Below are 8,834 nucleotides of genomic sequence, written 5' to 3' on the forward strand. Positions count from 1 at the left end.
TCCTATTTGAGTGGATACTCACAAAGTTATGATCATAAATAGGTTTTAGCGGCCATCTTGAAAAAACAATTTTCCGGAGGTCAAATTTTGGTAAACGTTTGTATATTATAAAGTACCTTCTTCGCTACCAGGATCAGTAAAAATACCTTTTGTAGCAATTTTTGGAGGTTGATCTTTTTTCATTGATTGACCCTACTCAAAGTTCCTTGTTACTCCTAAAGACTCCAAACATTCTGGCTAGTGCATTTGTCGTAGCCTAGTGGCTTCCAGAGACTCCCAGTGAGTGTTTGTATTTTGTTTCCGGATCGAATCCGTATGGCTCTTAAACACTCTAGATGGCTCTTGAACTTAGCTTGTTGATGCATAAAGACTCTCATGCAGTCATGCTTGTTATTTGATTTATCCAAGTTTATCCCAAATACATACACATATCTTTGATATGAGTCTTGTTCTGAGAAAACTGGGCATAATGCATGCGCGTAAAGTGTCGTCCCAGATCAGGGCCGACACTTTCTGCTGTTATGACATGTTTCGTTAAAATGAAGTCTCCTTTTAGCAAAAATCCAATTAAGGCGGAAAGTGTCGTCCTTGATTAGCTTGTGCGGACTGCACAGGTTAATCTTGGACGACACTTTACGCACATGGATTATGTCCAGTTTTCTCAGAACAAAACCCAATTATTTCCGAGGCGTAGCCTGGTGACTATCAAAGTCACTTGACTATATTGCTAGTTCATGGTCGTAGACTTTTACATCCAAAGACTCTCATACAGTATGGCTAGTTTCTAGACGTAGCATAGTGACTCTTTAAGACTTTCAGACAGCCTGGCTAGTTTGTGGAAGTAGCCTCTCATGCTTTCTCTGCAAATGCGCCGGCTGGTCTGCAGCTACGCTTTTCGCATAAAGCATAATACCCATTTTCGCACAACGCGGCCCACGTATCATTAACCCATTTATGCCTAGTGGACTCTCCCATCCTTCTAAATTGGATCAATTTATTTCCAAAATTAGGGATGTCGAGTATATTTATTTCCATATTTAGAATATTTCTTACAGAAATTCCTTTAAGCAAACAGCGCAGACCCTGATGAGACGCCACATCATGCGGCGTCTCATCTGGGTCTACGCTGTTTGCAAAGGCCTTTTTTAAATGGGTTAAATAATCATGTTCTGATTGAGGCGTGCACGTGTTCAACTTTACTATTCTTGGTCCGGTTTAAGCTAATCGGCGTAAATGATAAGTATATACACCTTATTGTCACATTATGGTGTTGGGTTGAGAATCAAAAAGGCGATGTAAACCTAAGATTGATAAACTACCGTTGTACTAAAATGATGAGCCTTATAAGTGTAAAATGTGTCTTTAATGGTCAGTATTTTTAAACAATCTATAATAATGAGATTTGTTTCTGCAATAGCTTATAACGGTAATTAATAGATAGAACTTATATTTACAGGACAAGACGACAATTACATCGTATTTATATCGCAACCACCCGAATAAATAACTTAATTTATTAACCAAACGGTATATATTTTTAAACTATAAAAATAATGCAATATTGTATAAATGCATATTATGCTGCTGTTACATACTGTATTGTTGAATAAAGAAAACAAATATGAACACCAGACGCGTTAGCCCTCCACTCGGCTACACTTACGATATATTTAACACGATATATCGCCGTTTGGGCTACCTTCACAAGGGCGATATATCGTGTTGAATATATCGTGCGTCGCCGCGACTTTCGCGCAAAATATCGTGCGTCGCCGCGACTGTCGCGCAAATTAATGTGCGTCGCCGCGACTGTCGCGAAAAATAACGTGTATCGCTTCGTGTGTCTAGTGTCGCCATTGATGAAAGAAGGGCGAAATTACAGATGAAACTATCCGGATTGCGTAATGATCGGTTACACTTGCATAGGAAGTGCGAATCGATTAGCCGATCGCAGTGATATTCCCAGAAAGAACTATTTTAAAACTTAAATATAAAACGAACACATGTTTCGTTAAGAACGGATGAATAAAGAAGGGGTGCATTACCAGATCATGTACAATAAGTCGCCAATAGCGTAGACTTGTTAATGTTATACGGTCGTTTATAGCGAAGGAACGGACGTCTATGGGAACGTGCATGACTTATTATTTACGAAAACAGCTATAACAGTTGATAAACCCATAAACTTTTCTAGAACTTTTAAATGAGATGTTTCGATCAAATTTTGTCAAAAGGAGGTACACATATCAATCCACGGAAAACAAACATGGATATTTGCGATTGAATGCTTTTGATAAGAGTTTAAGTTAAAAGTGCTCTATAAACAACGTCTAGTCACACGGGTCGTTCACATTGACTTGTCGATGCCATAACACATTTATGTTTTCTTAAATATTGTAATAGTTTGCCGCAATGCTTTTAGTTTTAGTTCTGTTTAACTATTGGAAATTATAATAATCGCCAATCGTTTCATTGACATGGTTTGGTGAACGTTCTTTCCTAAATAGCGCGATGGTTGCGGCATTAACACGAATGAACCCTGGCTAGTAAAGTCTCTAAATTATTCTACACAATATACCCCACATATATGAGCCGCGTTCTGAGAAAACTGGGCATAATGCATGTGCGTAAAGTGTCGTCCCAGATTAGCCTGTGAAGTACGCACAGGCTAAACGGGGACGACACTTTCCGCTTTTATGGTATTTTTTGTTTGTCCCTTCTTACCGACAATCTTGTTTAGGCGGAAAGTGTCGTCCCTGATATGCCTGTGCAGACTGCACAGGCGATTCTGGGATGACACTTTACGCACATGCATTATGCCCAGTTTTCTAAGAACGCGGCACATATATGTGTAGTATTTTGGAAATTGACTGTTCTGATTAAAATATTAAAGGTCTGTGTAGCATTATAAATGCAGCTTTATAATCATCTTTTATTATCATTTTTTACCATATTTGGGTGGACAAATTCAACAATATATTGTTGTGGTGTGTTATTGTGACAATTCTAGTCGAATCGTAATCAAGCTGATCATTTAAAAGGGTTGAATACGCAGTATTTGTTGCATCAAAACAATGTTGGAGGCATAAACATTGCCCTTGTCCGTAAATTAATATTAAGTTGATCGTAAAGAAGATTTTGTTTAAAAAAATTGACGAATTATGGCCGTTTGTCTCTTTTTCCGCTACAGAATATATAAGCCGCAAGAGTTTGTGTTGTCTACTCCTGTTTGGATGCTTGGTAGATTGCGCTAATTTGTGTAGGGCTGAATGGTCTGAATGTGTATATTTAATCGGAAAGTAAGGAATTTGCTGCAGAAAATTTTGACCACATAAAATTAAGACCCTTTGTCTTATTTTGTCATTTGTATAGTCTCCGTTAACAGTCGTCTTTTTTTATTTTTGTGCACTTGACACTGAGTTTTTATAGTCATTCTTGACGGAATAAACGTACCCATTTCTGTCACAAACGATTTATCCCAGTTTAACGATATATGCCACGTTGGACGAATACATGTAAGTGCTGTTTATCGCCCTGACTAGGTGACATGTCGTCCGATTGATATTTATAATTTAGCACAAGTGGCAATGGGTCAGGGTGTCGATACAACTCTGTTCCATGCCTATTTCGGACGGTGTTTATGTATGTATTTCAGAAAAATACGGCTTTTTCCCGCCAACAAGCTATGAAAATTGTAGACATTGGAAAAGTCTATAAACCCAGCTTGTTGACATTCTTATGTATATTCGTTTACGCCGAAAGGAGCTGTTTGAATGATAATTTCACGCGGTTTCTTATGATCCATTGCTGACCAAATTAGAGTTTTATTAATTATATTATTTACTCCCAAAATAAAACCGTCACTACGATTCAGGCAGTCATAAACTTATCAAATCGGGTCTATAAATAGCTGATACATTTCAACGCATTTAATAGGCGACTTCCACACACTTCAACGTCTTAACATGTGTATAATCAAGCAAGCATTAACAATACATGCAGCAAGTGTGTTCTTTAGGCAATGCCTCGTACTTCTTTAGGTCCGCATTATGTTATTGAAGATAAAAAGAAAATTTGTAAATTGCAAAATTGCCAAAATTACCATAATCTCCAAATTTTTCAAGTACAGCATTCAACACGTGCATTACAAGCATTAACGTTCGGCTATTTAAATTCTTTGAGAATGAATCAAATAATGGCTCGCGCACGTGTTTAGATATGACTTGAATATATCAAAATATGTTATGGCTAGAATCTGATTGTTTATGAATTATTATGTTCATCAATTTGCTTACATGGACCTTTTCACAGATTTGTGCATGTATTGAAGTTTGTCATTAAATGCTTTAAATTCAATAATTGTAAACATTTGAATTAAACAGCTCCAGTAATAAACTATAATAAAATAACAAAAAATAAAAAATAAAACCATAACAGGGCTCAAACTATTGATACTTGGAGTAAATGTCTAGCACTCAAACCACTAGCCAGCCGTGATCACACAGTGATTGGTGGCTCAAACTATTGACAGTTGGAGTAAATGTCTAGCACTTAAACCACTCGGCCAGCCGTGATCACACAATGATCGGTGGCTCAAACTATTGACATTTGGAGTACATGTCTAGCACTTAAACCATTCGGCCAGCCGTGATCACACAGTGATTGGTGGCTCAAACTATTGACACTTGGAGTAAATGTCTAGCACTTAAACCACTCGGCCATCCGTGATCACACAGTGATTGGTGGCTCAAACTATTGACATTTGGAGTAAATGTCTAGCACTTAAACCACTCGGTCATCCGTGATCACACAGTGATTGGTGGCTCAAACCATTGTCACTTAGAGTAAATGTCTAGCACTTAAACCACTCGGCCAGCCGTGATCACAGTGATTGGTGGCTCAAACTATTGACACTTGGAGTAAATGTCTAGCACTTAAACCATTCGGTCATCCGTGATCACACAGTGATTGGTGGCTCAAACTATTGACATTTGGAGAATATGTCAAGCACTTAAACCACTCGGCCATCCGTGATCACACAGTGATTGGTGGCTCAAACTATTGACACTTGGAGTAAATGTCTAGCACTTAAACCACTCGGCCATCCGTGATCACACAGTGGTCGGTGTTATTAATACATTATATAAGCTATCATCGTAATGTCACAATATATAACGATAACAACAGACTTCTCCAAATGATTCAATCGTTTCGCGTTTGTAACGAGACATTGCTTAGGTATTAAAATCGTAAAAATATGCATATAATGGATATTTAAGAGCATAGTAAATGTTCAGTATTTCTGATTTTTTTTCATCGCAATTAGCATAACTACAACGAAAACTTGCACATCTGAAACAATTTTCTCAATTGTGTCAATTTACCGAAACTTTAAATCAGAATCATTATACGTCGTAGCTAATCGAATAAACCACATCATTTCATTTTTAATGCGCAGGGTATTGATATCCCAATTGTTAATGTCCATTTACATCTCGTTGTCAACGACAAAATGAGTCCGCATACCACGCGCATATAGCAAAGGACAAAACATAACAACTAATCAACATTTTGCGAAAATTATTGTTGATATGTTTTCTGGTAGAAAATATCTCGAAATTAAACATTTTACTGTAAAATAAGTAATTGTTATTTTTAAATATGAAGATGTAACCTGTAGTCATATAACACAATGTAATTGCGATTATAACAATACTTTCAAAACAAGCTTGTGCGCATCGAATCCGGTTGCACACAATTATATCTACCTGAAAACATTTACAAAGAACTTGGCTGTGAAACACTTAGCCAGAAGTGATGCATATATAAATATGCATTGATGTACAAAATGATTTTTCACGTTTTGGTAAATTGACAAAATTAAAAAAAAATTGTCTCAGATTCATCATTGTATGCGGAATGATGGTCGAGGGGTCTAAATGGTAGACTTTTTACTCCAGGACTCCAGGGGTCAGTGGTTCGAGCCCTGTTGAGGGTTACTTTTTTCTTCTTTTTTAAAATTTTATTCTTGATTTTTACTGGAGCTTTAAGAGCAAAAGTTTACATTTTTCAATAGAAAGCATTTAATGACAAACATCAAAACATGCATAAATCTGTGAAAAGGCCCCTTTAATATCCCTCGTTCCTTCTACGGTAGACGCGTGTAGCCAATATTCGTTAAGACGTGCTTCCAACCTTCAAACTACTCACACGCGTACTGATACTGTAACACAGTTTTACTAATTTGGAATTTAGGGGATTAAGTCTACTAAAACAAAACACGTTGAAACACTCAGCTTATTCAAAACAAAATTAAATCGTGGTTGTTTGCGCTTTGTGCACATCAGCGATACATGCATTAATGAATAGAACAATTACCCCATTTTAACGTTTGGCGATTTCGACACATACAGAAGTATGTAAGAATTAGTAATTAAACATTTAAATGACTAAAAGTTTTGATACATCGCTGTCCAAAATATCTCTATCCTCTCTTTTTTTATTTCGTTCTTTTCACTTTCCACATATAATGTCTAACTTAGGAAGCTCATTTTCTATGCCTAATACATGCCAATGTTTTATGCTATATTATGTCTACATGTAAACATTATAAATGTATTGTTCACGCACTAAACATTTTAAACTAACAACATCAAAGGGAGACGCTCTCTATAAGATTGTAATATTTCCTCCAAATGATTTTTCAAAATCGTATTAAATTTGATATATATAGATCTGGCAAGAGTTGTCATATCATACCAAATTTTATTACACGAGTTCAGGAATTTGGTTAGTAAGCGAATTTCCTGGACGAGTTTAATGAAATATGGTTTGATATGACAACTAGTGTCATATCTTTTTATCACATGTTTTTAAATGAGCAAATTAAATAAATATTTACGCAAACATAATGATAAATATCGAATATTGCATTTCCTGTTGTCATTTAGAATGCCTCGGCTTTTACATAGCAAAATTACAAAATGCGATTGACCAATAAACAAAAACTAAGCCAATGAAAACGCTTAAAAATGTTGTATTACACATTTGCAATATAAAAAATATGGAATTGTTGTATTACATTGGAAACAGGGTATAGCATGTGATAAAAATAGCATTGTCGTCACTGGTATTTTGATGAATATGCTTGTCTGCAAGAAAATGTGTTGACACCAAATCACGTTTTTTGCTAACGAAACATGTCAAGGTCTGAACTTATAATCTGAAATTTAAAAAAATCATTGAAACGCTGAAGATAGGTAGGTTTTAAATTTATGTTTTTCCATAAAATCAGCTGAAGCGGAAAGAGGTTTAACTTTATCACGAAACTAAAAATATTTGGTACAGAATCAATGCAGGTGGTAGGGTACGAGTGTCGACTTCATCGAACATGCGGTGTTGAAATGGCTGATTAGTTTTGAAGCGAATGTTTACAGATGATTTCAGAAGTTTTCAACCATTATTAATGTAATTACTTAAGAAATATATTCAAGTAATCCCATATACTTATATATGCATAGTTGACGTCCAAAATTTGTTTTAATCCCGGGCATATAGGTTGGGCGATACGTATACAAGGAGTCTACTTTATTATAAGTCTACTTTTGTATTTGCTTCAAAGTTAGTTTGGTAATTTCGTCAGTAGCCAAAAGGTTAACACGGCGCTAATGAAGGGAAAATAGGCACCAAATGAGGAGAACTAGTCAAAGGAAAGAGCGTTTACAGTTCATCATAATAATAAGCAAGGAATTTTTTTTTTAGATTTATAAATAAATAAGCACTTTAAACATACTATTGCAATAATTATGTAATTATTTTTATATGGCGCTATATGTAAATATTTATAGTATTTAACCTCAATATATATGAGATACTGTAAGAACATTACATTACTAGTTCGCATTTTTATTTTAAGTGCCCGTATTTTGTTCGAATATACACGTGTTTTTATTCTATGAAAAGAGGCTAAGATTGTTGCAATATTATAGCATGGTATATGTGAACAGTTACATAAAAATAATACCTACAGAATAATTTATTCAATATAACTGAGGCACTTCCGCTACACAGACTCAAACATGATCACGAAACTATTCATACTCTATCAGTTAATTAATGAGACACATATTTTCATATTATTGATACAAAGTTTTACAAACGCGTTATTATTGATACAGAGTCTTAACGCTTTATTATTGATACAGAGTCTTAAAAACGCATTATTTTTGATACAGAGTCTTACAAACGCATTCTTATTGATACAGAGTTTAACAAACGCTTTATTATTGATACAGAGTCTTACAAGCGCATTATTATTGATAGAGAGTCTTACAGACGCTTTATTATTGATACAGAGTCTTACAAACGCTTTATTATTGTGTCGAAGTCGATTGATGATTTAACACAATAGAGCCGCTATTTGTAAAAAAAATTATGGGTGTTATTTTGCTTGTTCGAATATTACTTAAACATTCGTTTGTGAATATATGATTATTTACATAATCATCTTGTCAAACTGTGATAACATACCTTTAAACAACTTTAACCCATTTATGCCTAGAGTCTAGAAAAAATGCCATGATGCGGCGTCTCATCAGACGCTGATTGCTGAAAGGAAATTCTGTAAACATATTCTAAATGCAGAAATAAATATAATAGACATCCCTAATTTTGGAAATAAATTGATTCAATTAAGAAGGATGGGAGAGTCCACTAGGCATAACTGGTTTAAAATTTAAGAAGGTCGATTGCTTATTCTTCTTACGACATTCAATAATATCAGTCAAAGTTGATAACTGGTCTATTGTGCTTCGTTTATTATCTATTATTAAATC

Source organism: Dreissena polymorpha, chromosome 7 (genome assembly GCF_020536995.1).
Source record: "Dreissena polymorpha isolate Duluth1 chromosome 7, UMN_Dpol_1.0, whole genome shotgun sequence".
In the NCBI taxonomy this organism is placed as follows: Eukaryota; Metazoa; Mollusca; class Bivalvia; order Myida; family Dreissenidae; genus Dreissena; species Dreissena polymorpha.